We start from the raw sequence: 19,621 nt of genomic DNA on the forward strand, positions 1-19,621 counted from the left end.
CCAATATTGTATATTTTATTCTTTCTACATATTAAACTCTTCCATTCTTTTAGGAGTCAATAAGACAGACTATAAAACTGGCCTGTATTTCAAAAAGATAAATGGTATTTGAAGTCAGTTAACTAAAATCCTACATAATAAAAGGGTAATATGTAAATTACCATCACTCCGCTATGCCCACAATTGGGCCGGCAGGAGGCGCGGGGGGCGGGACTCGGGGTGGCCGGGGTGGCCAATTGGGCCGCGACCGGGCCCCCGTGCCACTGAGCAGCGGAGGCAACGGGCCAGCTGTGGGGACGAAATGTCCCCCCCCCCCCCCCCCCCGCCCTGAGCGGTGGCTGAATGGGGCCGGCAGGACACTGAACTTGCGCCACCAGCGCGAGCTCAACGTCTGCACCATGGCTGTGCTGGGGCACAGAAGGGGCCTCTGGGGCAGCGAGCCCATGTCCTTGCGGCGGGAGTGAACGGGCCTATGGGGCCTGGAGCTCAGCATCCGCGCGGCAGGGGAGGAACCAGAAAAATGGATCTTTCCAGTTCCTGATACTGACAGCCCTATGGGTGCCAGTGTCCTCCACCTGCAGCCCCCAGTCGCAGCCCATCAGCCCCAGTCGCAGACTGGAAGCCCCCTGCCAGCAGTCCAGATGGGACCAGTGTGGCACCGCGGTGGTGGGTGTCAGCGGGCATGCTACAGACATCAAATCACTGCCACTGAGGCCATCCCCCCACACACACTCGCAAGTAGTATGGTCCAAGGGGGTGACTCTTAAGACAAGGCTCCCACGGCAGCTGATGTTCACCATGCCAGGTGAGGAAGCCAGACCTGAAAGCCCAAGCCCCTGAGTACCCGAACTGCAGGGCGTCGTGGGCCAGGGCCTTGAGGAGGCCCCAGGACAAGCATCTTCCCAGAGGCTGTGCAGAAGGAGGGGAGGAACCTCTAGCTAGAGGCCGGGGTGAGGGATGCTGGAGTCTTTGCAGACCAAGACTGGGCTGAGGGACCCTCCCCCCCTGCACCCTCGTGCACAAATTTCGTGCACCGGGCCTCTAGTTTTTACTATAAAGGGGTGGAAAAATCTATAAGATATGCAAAAATCCACACGATTTCTGATTATGTAAAATGACAGCATCTCATCTGCATATAGATCATTGAGCTAGCTATAGTTAATGCAATTGCTATGGTATACATTTCCTTAAGCAGACTGATTTCCTTCACCTGGGTCAATCACAGATTAGAAATTGTCAAAATTTTAATTTGTTTTATAGGCAAATCTCATCTTTATTATACCTAATTTTTAAAGACATAGATTAACAATTTATAGAATTTACAATGCATTTGTTTTATTACCTGTTTAGCATGACCAACTACTCTTTCATAGTCTTCAAAACACTCATCACTTATAAATGACTAGAGGCCCAGTGTGCGAAATTTGTGCATGGGAGAGAGGCGGTCCCTCAGCCTGGCCTGCACCCTCTCCAATCCAGAACCCCGTGGGACTGCTGGCTCCTAACCGTTCACCTGCCTGCCAGCCTGATCCCCCTAACTGCTCTCCCTTGTCTGCCTGATTGCCTCTAACTGCATCTACCTCAGCCCTGCCACCATGGCTTTGGCCGGAAGGATATCCAGAAGGCTGTCCAGAAGATGTTCAGTCTAATTAGCATATTATCCTTTTATTAGTATAGATGCCACCTTGTCCTAAAAATGCAGGTTGTTTCCAGGTTTTCTTATCATGGAAGGGGAGCCTGCAGTAGCATCCTGGGTTCTGACCAGGGCTTATGGGCTTGTGCTTTATCTCAGCAGATGCGATTCCTAGAAGAAGACTCCTGAATGTACCTTAAACATTTCTTTCAATTTTGCCAAATCATCCTCCAAATATTTGAACCACTTTAAACTCCCACCAGCCACCATGCGTGTGCCCTCCATCTCACTTTGATGCCAATATCATTGATTTCCCCCTAGAAGCTTTCCTCCCCTCAGCTGGGACTACTTGGCACTTGAGCCAACTTCCCTGTTCAGCCCGGGACTTGATTTCCCAAGATAGAATTATGGAGGAGGAAAAATAGTTTTCCTCTACCCTTCTGATTTCTTAGAGGAGGCCCTTGTAATGAAAGACAGATTGCCAAGAGAAAAACAGAAGTTCATTAACATGTGTGCCTCGTGTATATGTATGTGGGAGATCCCAGGGAAAAATGAGTAACTCCCCAAGGTGGCTTAGAATGCAGATTTAAATACCTTCTTCCTAGGGAAAGGGGACGGGAGATGTAGGCCTCTTAGAGGAGAGTAAATGATTTTTAGGAAAGATGAATGGGGGTGGGGGGAAGTAGTTTGTAACAAAGTTTGGGTGTGATGTCAACTTCTACTCTCCTGTCCGGTGACAGGAGTCAACCTTCTCTGCCTGATGACACTTCTCCCGTCCAGGGGACCTATGACATTTAAGCTCCTTTATGGGGATCCAATTTTAGGCAGATCAGGAGACTTCAGTGAAAGCCTCTCCTTGCATTTGCTATTTTTCAAGCATCTGCAGCTCAAGATCATCAATATAACAACACGGCATATGTTAGGGTGGCATGTTCCCTGACCTTCAAAATAAACCCAACAAAAGCTTATTTTCTCTCTTAGATCATTTGCCACAGTAGTGTTATTCCTTGGAGACAGTATTCTGACCAGACCTTCCTGGGAGTGATCAGAACATACCCTGTGCTTGTAGAATCACTAAATAAATCAGGGTCAGTTTTCTCATCTTGTGGAAAGGGAGATAAAGTTATGATAGTTTATCTCCTTTTCCACAGGTTTCCTGTGGGTTTGTGTCTCTGCTGCGGCCCCAGTGCCACTGTGGCCGTGGATCTTGGGGCTGCTGGGTGCTGGGCTCCCCTGTGGGCTTGTGTCTCTGCTCCTCTGACCCCAGCACTGCCATGACCATGGGTCTTGGGGCTGCTGGGTGCTGGGCCCCCTGCAGGCTTGTGTCTCTGCTCCTCCGGCCCCTGCAGCAGTGGCAACAAAGTAGGCCCAGAGGCCCTCTGTGGGTGGGGTGGGGCAGAATGCCTGCATCATCACCATGGTGACAACGCAAGAGTCCTGGTCCAGCCATCATCTTTGTTGCAGAGTGACAGTCAGTTTGCATATTACCTCTTTATTAAATAGGATAAGATTTGCTTAAAAGATACTTTTGCATTAAACCCATGAAACGTGGAGAGACCAGTCTGAGTGGTGATTCTTTGCCTATTCATGCTTCAGAGTTCAAAAGATCATATGTTCATGTTATCCTATAACATTTACTGATTCTAACAGTTTGGGGATAGAGGGAAAAGGCAGACAGAAAAACTACCTACAAAAAAGAATGGAAATATAAATTGTACCTGAAACCAGATAGTTTTCTTTTGCGTGAACATTTCCCAGATAACTCATTTTAGACTAATTTGCAAAGCTATGCCAGTTTGTTACAAAGCAAAAACATTAGTTGGATTATTGATCATCTCTCCAATGATGTATTGGAAATAATCTCCTTGATGCCATAACGCATTTCTCCATTCTATTGGTAAAGAAAACTAAAAATGGATGAGATAAAAATTAAGCTTAAAACAAATTAGCCATTTTCTCTCAAAACAGGATAACTACTGCTAACCAACCCTGCCTCCCTCTTATCCCCAAATTAGAAAGCATACCATATTCTTTAGAGAAGGTTGTTGGGTTGGTTTTTCTGTTCTTTTGTGTGAACAAAGTGCATGTTTTAAAGACTATATTTTCATCCCATAATTTTCTGACCTCAATTAACTTCTCAGAATATATCAGGTAATAAGTAATGACATTGTTCACAGGGTTTTCAAATTATTTACTTAGAGGATGGGATAAAACCATACTATAGAATTTCTTTTTTATCTTTTACAAGTGCAATTTTATTTAATTTTTAATTTTTTATTACAGTTTACATTCAATATTATTTCATATTAGTTTAAGGTATTGAGCATAGTGATTAGACATTTATGTAATTTATGAAGTAATCCCCAAATAAGTCTATTATCCATCTGGCAACATATATAGTTATTTCAATATTATGGACTATATTCCCTAAGTTTTACATTCCCATGACAATGTTGTAACAACCAATTTATAGAATTTTCTTTTAGGATTTTTCAAATTCAGTAAGTGTGCCTCTCAATTGAAATTTTTATAATCTGTGGTTTATTTTGTTACTTTTTTTGCCCTTTGGTGAGAATATTTAAGTTCTATCTCTTAGTAAATTTTAAATATAAAGTACACTGTTATTGACTTTAGTCACCCTGTAATAGATTAGATCCTTAGGCCTTATTCATCTTATAACTGGAAGTTTGTACCTTTTTACCAACCTCACTTATTTTCTCCACCTTCCCCCAACTTCTGGCAACCACTTTTTAATGAATTTCATAGTTTTTAATTCTACATATAAATGATACCATACAGTATTTTTACTGTCTCTGTTTAGCTTATTTCACTAAGCAAACTGCCTTCAGGTTCATCCTTATGACAAATCACAGAAATTTCTTTTTCTCATGGATGAATAACAATCCTCTGTGTGTAACATTTTCTTTATCCATTCATCCATTGAAGATACCTAGGTTGCTTTCTAACATTAATTATGGTGAATAATGCTTCAGTGAACATGTGAGTACAGATATCTCTTTGCAAATAATTGTGTTGCCCTGACTGGATAGCTCAGTTGGTTAGAGCATTGTACCCATACACCAAGGTTACTGGTTGATCCCTGGTCAGGGCACATATATGATTTCACTCATTTGTGCAGTATAATGAACAACATGAACTGATGAACAAAAACAGATCCAGAGACAGAGAAGCATCGAAGAGACTGTCAAACCTCAGAGGGAAGTTAGGGGAGGGTGGGTGGGGGTGAGAGATCAACCAAAGGACTTGTATGTATGCATATAAGCATAACCAATGGACACAGACAACAGGGAGAGTGAGGGCATGAGTGGGAGAGTAGGGGGCAATGGGGGAATAAGGATACATATGTAATACCTTAATCAATAAAGAAAAAAAAGAATCAAACAATGCTTTTCTGTTTTTTGTTTTTTAGGTGTTGTATTTTTTGTAATAGATGCACAATTCTGTCAATTTATTAAAAAAATTTAAACGGTAAAAAAAATTAAATTAATTAATTAATCAATTAATTAAAATATATTAAAAAGAATCAAACAAGTTGATTTCTTTGTATTATCTATCTAATCTCTTTCCTGTCTCTATTTTGAAAATCAATCAATAAATTAAAAATCCTATCTAATAAAAGAGTAACATGCAAATTAATCATCACTCTGCTACACCCACAAGCCACGCCCACCAGCCACGCCCACCAGCCAATCAGGAGCAAATATGCAAATAAACCCAACCATGATGGCTACGGCCACAGAGAGCAGGAGGGAGGCTTGGGTTTCCTGGACAACGGAGGAAGCCAAGCTTTTTGCCTGCCCTTGCCAGCCTAGGCCTCCACTCAAGGCTACAAAGTTTCAATGATAGAAGATACATAAATCCAAACAGAAATGGCAGCAGCCACGGAGCTGGAAAGAGCGGGAGGCTAAGGTTACCCCTGGCGATAGAGGAAGTTAAGCTTTCCCCACACCCTGGCAGACCCAGGCCTCTGTGTAAGGCTACAAAGTTTCAATTATAGAAGATACATAAACCCAAATAGAAATGGCTGCCACCACGGAGCAAGCAGAAGGCTTGGCTCCAGTCCAGGCAACAAAGTTTCAATTATAGAAGATAAATAAATCCCAGATACCAGGGCCTCCGCTTGGGTTGCCAGGGGGTGTGGCTGGCCTGTAAACCACCATAGGCACCTTGCCCAGGCCGCCCCAAGCCCCAAGGGAACCCCTACTCTGATCAGGGACACCCTTCAGGGCAAACCAGCTGGCCCTCACCCGTGCGCCAGGTCTCTATCTTATCTAATAAAATAATAATATGCAGATTGACCATCACTCCAACACACTAGATGGCTGCCCCCATGTGGACAAAGTTCCTGCCCCCATGTGGACAGAAGATGGCCACCACAAGATGGCCAGCAGGGGAGGGCAGTTGGGAGGGACCAGGCCTGCAAGGGAGGGCAGTTGTGGATGATCAGACCTGCAGGGGAGTGCAGTTAAGGGTGACCAAGCCAGCAGAGGAGGGAAGTTGAGGGCGACCAAGCCTGCAGGAAATGGCAGTTGGAGGGGACCAGGCCTGCAGGAGAGGACAGTTAGGGGTGACCAGGCCAGCAGGGGAGGGCAGTTAGGGGCAAACAGGATGGCAGGGAAGCAGTTAGGCATCAATCAGGCTGGCAGGGGAGTGGTTAGGGGGTGATCAGGCTGGCAGGCAGAAGCGGTTAGGGGCAATCAGGAAGGCAGTCAGGCGAGCAGTTGGGAGCCAGCAGTCCTGGATTGTGAGAGGGATGTCCGACTGTACATTAGGCCTGATCGTACCTGGATTGGGCCTAAATGTGCAGTCGGACATCCCTCGAGGGTTCCCAGATTGGAGAGGGTGTAGGCTGGGCTGAGGGACAGTGCCCTGTGCACAAATTTCATGCACCGAGCCTCTCGTTATAAAATAATTGTGTTGTTTCTTTGGATTCTCATTCAGAAATGAGATTGCTGGATTCATACTCCCGATTTTAATTTACTTACTAATGAAGATAAACATTTCTTCTTTTCTTGATGTAGTATGAGAAAGATGAAAAAATTCTATCTGATACACAATAGATAATTTAAATGTAATATTTTCTTTCTTCTAATGTTCATGTGTCATTTAACATGTGTTTTCAAAGTCTACTATTTCTGCCTCCCCAGTTATGGTCAAGTGAAATTCTTAAAAATTATATTTGTTTTCCTCCTACATAGTTAGACTTGGGTGTTTGTCATTTACAACAAATATTTCTATTAAAATACAAACTACTAATTATAATTTGAATATGAATTAATAAATAATATGAGTATTTATTTAATATTTCAATTTTATACACTATGGTATAGTTCAGTGTTGCCTAATGTCTTATCCTTCACAGACATTTATTAATATCAGGAAAATTTATATTTTTAATATATAAATAATAAAATTAAATACAGCAATTTTAAAAACAAGAGAGTGTGAGAAGATATATTTGAGAATAAATATTTGTGACAGTTACTATATGTAGAAAATGTAATAAATCTTCAGAATATTAGTGACAAACATCATTAAGTAGCTATTGTTAATGGAATTATGGTTTTAGATTTATTCTTTTATAATTAAAATAACATAATGAGTGTATGAATAAAATGAGGGCCACACCCCCTGGCAACCTTGTCTAAGAGTAGAACTTAAACATCTGAGATACTCTTCTCAAGGCCTAAGATTTTGTGATTTAAGATGAAATAAGTTAACAGCATGAGTGGTCAAGTCTTTTGTCCCAGAAATCTTTTAGAATATGAAAATAATTTCTCAGAGGCACTTACCAATGGACAAACTAAGTGACGCATTACAAGCTCAAAGTCTCCTATATTAGGAAGATGTGTGATGAGATAAATCATCTTCAAAATTGCCCAAGTGTAAGAATTTCCTGTTCAAACTCTAAGTGACACAGTGATGAGAAATCTACTTTTTTCTTCTTTTGATTCACTCCCAGTCTTCACAGGACAGTCTGTGGAGATCACAGACATTGTTTGTTTTCAGGAGTGACCTGGCCTCCCACTAAGGATTCATAACTTTTTGGCTCCCAGAGGTATGTGTGTCTACTCTCCTGTCTCTCTACTGGCCCAGTTCATTTAATGGGAAATTACAAATGCTAGATGTGGTACTACTGAAGTACAATTCACATACAATCAAATAAAAGAAAACATTGGTATCCTTATTTGTACAATTGAGGGCAAAAAGAGTAAAATATAAAATATGTTGGTAGATATCTTAAAATATTCAAGTTTTGCCTGTACAAAACGACTTAAGAGCATACATACATGTATATTTGGGCTTGAAAATCAGTATAACTTCAATAAAATCTCATTGGATGTTGTAATTAATAGATATAATAATAAATGTATATTATTTCATTTTTATCCGAGATTTAAAAAATAAATTCTTAACAAGAATTCATCAAGTCATGAAGGTAAAACATAATTCCTCATACATACACTTCAATTAAATAAAATCAGTGTGACTTGCAATGAAAATCAGGATTTAGTAGTCTCAGTAAAATGCTTATGTAAACTTTTAAAAATCTTTGTGGTTGAATATTTAAACTTAATTATAAACAATCAAAATACTTTTTAGAAATTGAACAACACATGCAAAAAGATGCCACACTGATAAGAGACTCCTGTCTAATGAATTATGTTTTCATTGTCTGATAAGAATCAGAAATAGTAACAATGCAATTGTGTTAAAATAATTAAAACAAGTGACATATTGAGAGTTTATAAATGTCAGATTGTTATCTTTACATGCATTGTATCTTAACATATTTTTATTCCCACCTTAGATTATTAAGCTAGGTTGTTAAGCACTAAATAACTTTTAAAGGTAATACACTATCAATTTCAAAGCCAGAATTTATTATAGATCTCACTGACTGCAGAGCACATTGACTGAATTATTGATAATCTGATTTATTACATTTGCCTACACACTGACTTTGATAGCCGTAGGTCCTTTATGGAATTTTGCATCAACTTTGTTCATCCATAAATGATATACACATTTATTAATCATTTTATGGTTTCGTATCTTAACCATTAAATAAATTGTAAGTTACTTGTGTAAAGTTAGTATTTTTAAAAATTCTTTAACGTTCTATTGCTTTTATTATTTGTAAGTTTTGGACACTTTTAGTGTGTGATATAGCATTTTTCAGCATAGAAAATATTTTCTTAAATTACAATGATTTCTCAGAACTCCACAATTATTTAAAGTAACAATTGATTTTAAAATATCATCTGCCCTTTTAATAAATAAATATAAGTGACTAAATAAAATTAATTTATTACAGAAAAGTACTATATATTCTAATACTACTCTTCCCCCAACTTTAAAGCTCAATATGATTATTACTTAATTTAAAAATTGTCATAAAAATTAGGGCATTGCTTTTTTTTATATAGCATTTAAATTTTCACAGTTATTCTAACTGTATTAAAATGTTTCAGTGTACTCTCACTTTAATAATGTTATAATTATTCTGAATTTCTTTATTCTTCGGTAACTTCTTATTTTTCATTGCTTCAACCAATAATATTATGTCAAACATAGAATATCATTTTAAGAACTATTATTCTATCATGAAACACATTTAAATCTCTACGTAAAAAAGAACAAGACTTCACACTGGTCAAATGCAAAGTGAGTACTGTTACTTATCTCACACTCCACCCCCAAAGACTACCCTGGGGGTCTTGTCATTGTTCACATCATTTGTTAATTACTTAAGTACTGTTACCATAGGCACCACCCCTTCATTACTCAGCCTCAGAGATGGATGTCCAACAAGAAAATGGCTCAGAAATGAATCTGGCTAAGGACTTAAGGAGACACCAAGTGAAAGGTAAGGGCATGAAAAGCTCCTTTGTACCAACTGAACAATAAGTATTCTATGTGGGAATAAACTTTCAAGTGCTTTTTAAGATCTTCAGTGGAATTACAAGGATGACTAAAGCAAAGGTGACACATTTAATAGGCACACAGTATAAAGGTTCTAGGAGGTGCAGCTGGGATATAGAGGTGTGCAAAAGAGTAGGGAATTAGCTCACATGTTTTTTCATTTGTAAGGGTCAGAGCTTGAAGTTGGAACACAGTATTCTAATATGAAATCTGAGGGCTAATTCCATTCAGGCATTGTTGTAAGGTGTCGTCTTTGACCAACAACTCATGGAGAATCGTGAAAATGGAATGGTACATCTGAGAGAAAGATTCCACTGGTAGATATGGTTTTGGGGTTCAACTTTATATATGATTCGCTGTGCATGTGGGTTCTCTTATATATAAATTGTCTAAATAATGTCTCCATCTCTCCTTTCTCTTCCTGTAGATTCACCATCACCTCCAGAGAAGCTCTTTGCTGGGATCCTGGGAGTTATCTGCCTTATCTTGATGTACAGTGTAGTAAGAGTGATACATTTTATGCCTTGTAAGTTTTTGGAAGATTTTAAGAAAAATAATTTTAAAGAATCTGAATGCCTCTATGAATTTCATAATAGAGTATTACAGAATAGAATTCTAATTTTAATGTCTACATTTAGATAAATGTGCTGTTGAATTTGTCAAATGCATAGAGATAGAATGATTTGTAGAAAATATTTTACACATATTTATATATTCTGATTTCATAACTTGAATACCTACTTTATAGGAATCCAAAAGACTTTATTGAGAAATACAAATTAATTCTTGATATTGGGTAAGTCAATATTATAAGAGATGGTAAAGTTTGTTCTCATAGTCTTTTAAAATATTTCCCCCTAAGTCTGTATTACTTTATTCATTTTTCTTAGTAAAATCAATTTTGTTACAGATAATTCTAATGATAGACCATATTTAAAAAGACTTCAAGCTAAAAACAAAAGTTTTCATGTTTTATTTAGATTAATTACTTTTTAAACAATTACCTTTATTTTTTAAGGTACTGGGAAACTGGAGAAGAACAATTCATCCCCCAAAACAAAGATCCTGAAAGGTACATAATAATTTTCAAAGTTCTGATACTGGCAAAGTTTATATTTTGTCGCTATCCTAAGCTGGGCAAAAATGACAATAGACTTCTTTCAAGGGTGAGAATATATATTATAAAATGAGCAATAAGTATTCAAAAATAATTATAAAAAAGTATTTCTTCTTATGCAACAATATGAAAAAGTATTTACTTAAATATCACCATACCCACTATTGCCAATTATCTCAAAATTCCTATTATGTTGAGACAAAATCCCATTGCTATTCTAAAAAAAAGTGGTTTCATTCAATGATTTCAAGGATATTAGAGATTGAATATTTTTCTTTGTGTTATTTCTTTATGTGAGCGCATGAATTAGGCAATAAGGGGTGACCCTTCTCCCTGAGTGGGTATATGTATCAGCCTGTGACTGTGCATCCATATTATGCACAGATATGTATGTATTTGTGCATTTATGTATATTAATTTTTAATTCAATTTGTGTTCGGTTAAACATTTATAATTTTTCTTTAGAAAATCATTGTGGTCATTGTCCACTGGAGTGGTTTACGTATTCCAACAATTGCTATTACATTAGTACTGAAAAAAAGCCATGGAATGAGAGTTTGCTGGCCTGTGCTTCTAAGAACTCTAACCTGCTTTATATAGATAATGAAGAAGAAACGGTAAGATTTAAATGTTTCCATTTTATTTTATAGACAAGCATGCTTCTATAAGTGCTTTTTTCTAAAGTGAACTTTGCTACTTGATTTTACTATACATCAAGGAAACTGAAGGTATCATGATTGTGCACATTAATTAAAAACTTAAATGACTCATATAATTATAAATCATGAAATAGGAGTTGCTAGTCCACAGTAGCCCCTCTCCTGTGTGTCTCCTTTAACACTCATATGATATTTTTGCAATCACTCCATATTATCGCATTTATCTGTAATTTGTTAATTTTCACTGCTGTATTATAGGCACATGACATTTTTATTCTGTTCTACCCAGAATATAGTTGTTTTTTAATATGTGGGTATTATGAATAATTATTTTATGAAAAACCTTCTGCCTTTTTAAAAATATTATATTGTATTTAAAACAATTTATATTATATATAAATATTAAATATAATACACTATATTCATATACTATAAATATTATATTTATAATAATATAATAATGTATCTATACTAATAAAAGGGTAATATGCTAATTAGACCAGGAGACCTTCAGGGAGACCTTCCAGACGTCCTTTTGGACAAAGCCATGGAGGCAGGACCGAGGCAAAGGCAGTTAGGCACAATCAGCCAGGAGGGGAGGGCAGTTGGGGATGAGCAGGCCAGCAGTGGGGGGCTGTTGGGGGCAAGCAGGCCAGCATGGGGGGCAGTTGGCAGTGATCAGGCTGGCAGGGGGACAGTTGGGGGCAAGAAGGCTGACAGGCAGAGTGGTTAGGGGCAATCAGGCAAGCAGGCAGGTGAGTGGTTAGGGGCCAGCAGTCCCAGATTGTGAGAGGGATGTCTGACTGCAAGTTTAGGACTGATCCCTGTGGGGTCCTAGATTGGAGAGAGTGCAGGCTGGGCTGAAGGACACCCCTTCTCCGTGCACAAATTTCATGCACTGGGCCAGTAGCAAATCTATAATAATAAAAGCATAATATGCTAATTAGAGCAGACAGCTGAATGACCTTCCAGGCAACCTTTTTTTTTTTTAAAATATATTTTATTGATTTTTTTACAGAGAGGAAGAGAGAGAAATAGAGAGTTAGAAACATCAATGAGAGAGAAACATCGATCAGCTGCCTCCTGCACACCCCCTACTGGGGATGTGCCTGCAACCAAGGTACATGCCCTTGACCGGAATCGACCCTGGTACCTTTCAGTCCGCAGGCCAACGCTCTATCCACTGAGCCAAACTGGTTTCGGCTGGATGACCTTCTGGACAAAGTCGGGGCTGCGAGAGTTGAGCCCCTTGGACAAATTTTGTGCATCGGGGCTCTAGTATAATTATCCTACCTAATAAAAGAGTAATATGCAAATTAACCATCATTCTGCTATACCCATAAGCCATGCCCACCAGCAAATCAGGAGTGAATATGCAAATAAACCCAACCAAGATGGCTACAGCCATAGAGAACAGGAAGGCAGCTTGGGTTTCCCAGCCAATGGAGGAAGCCAAGCTTTCTGCCTGCCCTTGCCAGCCTAGGCCTCCACTCAAGGCTACAAAGTTTCAAGTATAGAAGGTAAACAAATCCAGACAGAAATGGCGGCAGCCACAGAGCTGGAAAGAGTGGGAGGCTAGGGTTGCCCTGGCAATAGAGGAAGCCAAGCTTTCTGCACACCCAGGCCCACCCAGGCCTCCGTATAAGGCTACAAAGTTTCAATTATAGAAGATAAATCCCAACAGAAATGGCTGCTGCCACGGAGCAAGCAGAAGGCTTGGCTCCACTCCAGGCTACAAAGTTTCAATGGTAGAAGCTAAATAAACTCCAGATACCAGGGCCTCCCCTTGGGTTGCCAGGTGGTGTGGCCAGCTTGCAAACCACCACAGGCCCCTTGCTCAGGCCGCCCCACGCCCCAAGGGAACCCCCACCCTGATCCAGGACACTCTTCAGGGCAAACCAGCCGGCCCCCATTTGTGCACCAGGCCTCTATCCTAGCTAATAAAAGAGTAATATGCAGATTGACCATCACTCCCACATACAAGATGGCTGCCCCCATGTGGTCAAAGATCCTGCCCCCATGTGGACACAAGATGGCCACCACAAGATATCCAACAGGGGAAGGCAGTTGGGAGGGACCAGGCCAGCAGAGGAGGGAAGTTGGGGGTGACTGGGCATGCAGGGAAGGGCAGATGGGGGGGACCCAGGCCTTCAGTGGAGAGCAGTTGGGAGGGACCAGGCCTGTAAGGGAGGGTAGTTGGGGGGGACCAGGCCTGAAGGGAAGGGCAGTTAGCGGTCACCAGGCCTGCAGGGGATGGCAGTTAGGGGCAAACAGGCTGGAAGGGGAGCAGTTAGGCATCAATCAGGCTGGCAGGGGAGTGGTTAGGGGGTGATCAGGCTGGCAGGCAGAAGTGGTTAGGGGCAGTCAGGAAGGCAGGCAAGCAAGCAGTTGGGAGCCAGCAGTCCTGGATTGTGAGAGGGATGTCTGACTGCTGGTTTAGGCCTGATCCCTGTGGGATTGGGCCCAAAAGGGCAGTCGGACATCCCTTGAGGGGTCCCAGATTGGAGAGACTGCACCCCCCCCTCCATACATGAATTTTGTGCTTCGGGCCTCTTGTATGATTATAATTGCATATGTAGATAGTTAAAATTTATTGTCCTCTATGAATCAGAATGAAATTACAGGGTCATAAATATATGTATATGCCAAATTTATTAGATTATCCCAACATTTTCTAGTTTATTATGCAAATACACATTTTATTAAAAAATTCCATGACCCAAGATTAAGTACTGCCAGAACATTCAATGCTATACATTCTGATCATTATATAAAAGTATCATTTTGACATAAATAGGCATTTTTCTGATTACTAATGGATAGAACACTTCTTTCTGGGCACTACTTCTTATGGAATTATGTATCGAGAGAATGAGAAGTTCCTGTTCATGTCTCTCTACCATATGTCCTGTGTGCTGCCTGTTATTTTCCTTCCTAGAAGTGGTTATATTTTCTATATGAGCTCTTTTTTAAATTTATAAATGCAAAAGAATTTTTTTTGACTGTTACTTACATTTTTAGTCTCATATTGGAGTCTTTAAATGACCTGAATTTATTAATGTTAACCTAGTCTAATATCTCATTTTGGGTGTTAGTGATTATTTTAGAAGTTAGTCAAAGTTTGTGAACACAATCTGTTATATTATACTAGGGGCCCGGTGCACGAAATTCGTGCACTGGTGGGAGGGGGGGGTAGGGGGGGTTTGCCCCTCAGCCCAATCTGCACCCTCTTCAATCTGGAACCCCTCAGGGGATGTCCAATTTCCAGCAGTCGGACATCCCTCTCACAATCTGGAACCACTGGCTCCTAACCACTCACCTGCCTGCCTGCCTGATTGTCCCTAACCCCACTGCCTGCCTGCCTGCTCGCCCCTACCTTGATCTCCTGCCAGCTTGATTGCCCCTACCTTGCCCTCCCCTATCAGCCTGATCACCCCAAACTGCCTGTGCCTTGGCCCCCCGTCTGGCCTCCCTCTGGAGGCACCACCCCCATAACCCCAATGCTGCTGCCACTGCAGGTGGTTATGGCTGCCTGAGCCTTGGCCTCTGTAGCCACTGCGGCTTTGTCTGGAAAGATGTCCAGAAGACAACCACTCTAATTAGCATATTACCCTTTTATTAGTATAGATTTGGGGACCATTACAATCACGCAGAACTTGAAGAAAACACATGGCCCTGGTCAGTTTGGCTTAATGGAGAGAGCATCGGCCTGTGGACTGAAGAGTCCAGGTTTGATTCTGATCAGGGGCACACATGCCTGGGTTTCGGGCTCAATCCCCAGTAAGGGGCCTGTGGGCGGCAGCTGATCAGTGATTCTTTTTTATTTTTTTTAAATATATTTTATTGATTTTTCACAGAGAGGAAGGGAGAGGGATAGAGAGCTAGAAACATCGATGAGAGAGAAACATCTACCAGCTGCTTCCTGCACACCCCCCACCGGGGTATGTGCCCTCAACCAATGTACATGCCCTTAACCGGAATCGAACCTGGGACCTTCCAGTCCACAGACCGACGCTTTATCCACTGAGCCAAACCAGTTTCGGCTGATCAGTGATTCTTATCATTGATGTTTCTATCTCTCTCTCCCTCTCCCTTTCTGAAATTTTAAATATATATATATATTTTAAAGAAAACACATGATCTTCACTTTGGGCTTTGTCATCTTACAATATCCTTTGTGCAGTGTTTTAACTTCCCTCAACTTTCCTTTACCCACCTTTAAAGTGCAATCTATTTTGGGGAAGATGATCAGGAAAGTGATTCCAGTGGGTAGAAGTTTTTTTTGGAGGGGATGGGTCACGAAGATATTTAAAAATTGAGCATGGTGATGGTTGTACCACTCTGAATTTACTTTAAAAAAACAGTTCATTGTACACTTTAGGTGACATGTACAGTATATGGGTATTTCTCAACAAAGCTGTTCTTTTATTTCTTTTTAAATAAAGACCAGTCTTATAATCAGTTGCAGGTGTTTTCAGAGGCCCCTCAAGATTTGCTTACCATGTCCCAAATCACGGCTGTGATTCCCAGTTGCCTCCAGTCCTGGTGGATCTGGATGGTGTGGTTTGCAAAGGAGAAGGTGGCAAGAGGCTTAGGGAATTTCGGCAACCCCATTCCCCCGGTCTCCTCATAGGGCACCAGGGCCATTCCCACTGTGCCAGCTCTGCTCCCTTTAACCTGTTGGGCAAAAGAATCCAGCGTGCTCTGGCCAGAAAGTGCATTCTTTCTTAGCTGGCCCCCATGCTTTTTTAAAGGTCGTTTTATGGATTCAAAAGAATAAACAGAGATGTGGAAAGCTTTTGTCAAGGCAGACACCCAGGGAGCACCGGGCTCGGCCCGGACACGCCCCCCGGGTGGCGATCGCCATGCTGACACCCGGGGAGCGCCGGGCTCGGCCCGGACAGCCCCCTGGGTGGCGATCGCCATGCTGACACCCATGGAGCGCCGGGCTCGGCCCGGACAGCCCCCCGGGTGGCGATCGCCATGCGGACACCCAGGGAGCGCCGGGCTCGGCCCGGACACGCCCCCCGGGTGGCGATGGCCCCCGGGACACCCACGGAGCGCGGGGCTCGGCCCGGACAGCCCCCTGGGTGGCGATCGCCATGCGGACACCCGGGGAGCGCGGGCTCGGCCCTGACACGCCCCCCGTGGCGATTGCCATGCGGACACCCGGGGAGCGCCGGGCTCGGCCGGACACGCCCCCCCGGGTGGCGATCGCCATGCTGACACCCGGGGAGCGCCGGGACACGCCCCCGGGGTGGCGATCGCCCCCGGGACACCCACGGAGCGCCGGGCTCGGCCCAGACAGCCCCCCGGGTGGCGATCGCCATGCTGACACCCACGGAGCGCCGGGCTCGGCCCGGACAGCCCCCGGGGTGGCGATCGCCATGCTGACACCCACGGAGCGCCGGGCTCAGCCCGGACACGCCCCCCGGGTGGCGATCGCCATGCGGACACCCACGGAGCGCCGGGCTCGGCCGGGACACGCCCTCCGGGTGGCAATCGCCATGCTGACACCCGGGGAGCGCCGGGCTCGGCCCGGACAGCCCCCTGGGTGGCGATCGCCATGCTGACACTCACGGAGCGCCGGGCTCTGCCCGGACACGCCCCCCGGGTGGCGATCGCCATGCTGACACCCGGGGAGCGCCGGGACACGCCCCCGGGGTGGCGATCGCCCCCGGGACACCCACGGAGCGCCGGGCTCAGCCCGGACACGCCCCCCGGGTGGCGATCGCCATGCGGACACCCGGGGAGCGCCGGGCTCAGCCGGACACGCCCCCCGGGTGGCGATCGCCATGCAGACACCCAGGGAGCGCCGGGCTCGGCCCGGACACGCCCTCCCAGGTGGCGATCGCCATGCGGACACCCACAGAGCGCTGGGCTCGGCCCGACACGCCCCCCCCTGTGGCGATCGCCATGCGGATCCCCGGAACTTACAGGATTGGGCGCAGCCATCTTGGTCTTCCCAACGGCCGGATGGGCCACCCGGAGTCCCGCCCCCAGCCTCTGGCAGGCCCAATCATGGGCATAGCGGAGGTGAGGTCAATTTGCATGTTTCTCTATTATAAGGTAAGATGAGAGATAGATCCATTAGTTGCCTCATATATGTGCACCAACTGGGGTTCAAACCCACAACCGAGGTATGTGCTCAGACTGGGAACTGAACCCACAACCTTCTGGTACATGGGATGATGCTACAACCAACTGAGACACACTAGCCAGGGCTGCCATCATATTTTCCTATAGTTATTTAAACATAGTATTTTTATAATATACTAGAGGCCCGGTGCATGAAATTCGTGCACGGGGTGAGGTAGGTCCCTCAGCCTGCCTGCACCCTCTTGCAATCTGGGGCCCCTAGGGGAATGTCCAACTTTTTTGGAAAGTACATATTTTTGATAATATATTATAGTAAATATGGATTCTGCTTCATCTTCCTTAGATTTTTGTAACTTTAATAAACTTTTAGTGTAGAACCTTCTCTTTTGAAGTATGCTTACTCAGTTTTTAAAATTATTATTTATTTTTATATTTAGTCTTACTTACCATAAATTATCCTTGTGAATGCATAGCTTAGTGGATAACCAATGATTTTTAAAAATGTATTCAAATATGTCAAATCAGTATGGCTTTCACCCTCTGCTACTTGATATGTGTGTGTGTGTGTGTGTGTGTGTGTGTGTGTGTGTGTGTGTGTGTAGGGAAGTGCTCATGATTTTGAAATCAGTTCTCAAGTCCTCTTTGGCTTTTCTTTTTTATTATATCATCTTTGTTTCTTCTATACATGTGCCAATTTTTCCACCTATCAGTCAAGCATATGCAGAGAGCTAATGTGATCTCTTCTGTTGCACTCTTACTTTTAGTACCTTCCTTTTAGTTATGTTTATGGCTGGCACTGTGCCTGACAAAATGGAGAACACAGCCTCTGTCTAGGAAAAGGATAATTTCCCTCATTTATTAACTAGTAAATTCAGCACTTCGAGCTCAAAAATGCTAGTAGTGGGCAACCTAACAACCCTGTCTACTGCTTATCAAGTCTTCCCCTATGGCAATAATACCATTGATATTTGCAGCCTTCCCAAAATTATAAAAATTACAATTCTTACTCACTGAGCTGAGTTGGGGGGTAGAGGAGACATGGGAGCAGCCTTAGATGACCACAAATTTGCTCTATTTTTACCTGAATCTCAATCAACTTTCAGAGCTGTGAAATTGTTATTTTTGTCCATTTGTTCTCTTCACTTAATTGTACTAATACAGTGGTCGGCAAACTGCGGCTCTCAAGCCACATGCAGCTCTTTGGCCCCATTGAGTGCGGCTCTTCCACAAAATACCATGGCCTGGGCGAGTCTATTTTGAAGAAGTTTAAGTTTTAAAAATTTGTTTCTCAAAAGAAATTTCAATCATTGTACTGTTGATATTTGGCTCTGTTGACTAATGAGTTTGCCTACCACTGTACTAATACATTTTCCTAATGTGTCCATTGTATAATAATATATTACAAATTGAAAGAGTATAAAATAAAATATATTTGTTTTTGTTTTCCATTTTTAAAATCATCATTGTTTTGGTTGCAAATTACAATTTATTTAATTACTCAATATTATACAGTATTTGTTCCCATTTGAAGTCTCATAGTTTGCCATATAAAACATTGCCTTCAGTTTCAAACTGCAATGTAAGAATGTGATACAATGTAAATCATGAATTAAGATAATTATCTTCAGAGTATTCAGATTAATGCATTAAAGCAACATTGATTAAAAAGGCAAGTGAGTTAATTGGAAAATGTAATTCCTTTTTTAATGGTACAAAATGGTTACCTCTATATGGAAATGAAGAACAGCTTAAAAGTTTATACATTTTTATATTAAGCATTTGCAATTGCCATCCATGAAATACCTGTTTATGACTTTTTATTATTTTTTGAGTTATTTGTCTTTTCCTTATTGACTGTCAGTGTTTTTAAAACACATTGTGTATTCCGTTCTTTTATTGATTCTGTTTATTGCAAATATCATTTTCAAGTTTGTGATATTTCCTTTTTGCTTCTTCCCTGATACTTTCAAAAATAGATATTTAAAATTTTAACACAGTCCAATTTATTAATGTTTCTTTATGACTCATGATTTTATATTAAAATACTTTACTAAATATATTTTTATTTTTTCTAAACCTTTCTAAATTGTGTTTCTTGCATTTTAATTTTTAATGTATCTGCAATTGGATTTTATATATGGTGTGGGGTGGGGAACAAATTAAAAA

At 42.1% G+C, this 19,621-nt stretch overlaps 1 protein-coding gene across 1 annotated transcript in view; it reads left to right on the forward strand.

Moving 5' to 3' along the window:
* The window catches only part of LOC103285419 (NKG2-A/NKG2-B type II integral membrane protein-like), a 42,789-nt gene that overhangs the window by 12,644 nt on the left and 10,524 nt on the right, over positions 1-19,621 (forward strand). The gene's annotated exons all lie outside the window — the stretch shown is intronic.

This window comes from Eptesicus fuscus, chromosome 7 (genome assembly GCF_027574615.1).
Source record: "Eptesicus fuscus isolate TK198812 chromosome 7, DD_ASM_mEF_20220401, whole genome shotgun sequence".
Lineage (NCBI taxonomy): Eukaryota > Metazoa > Chordata > Mammalia > Chiroptera > Vespertilionidae > Eptesicus > Eptesicus fuscus.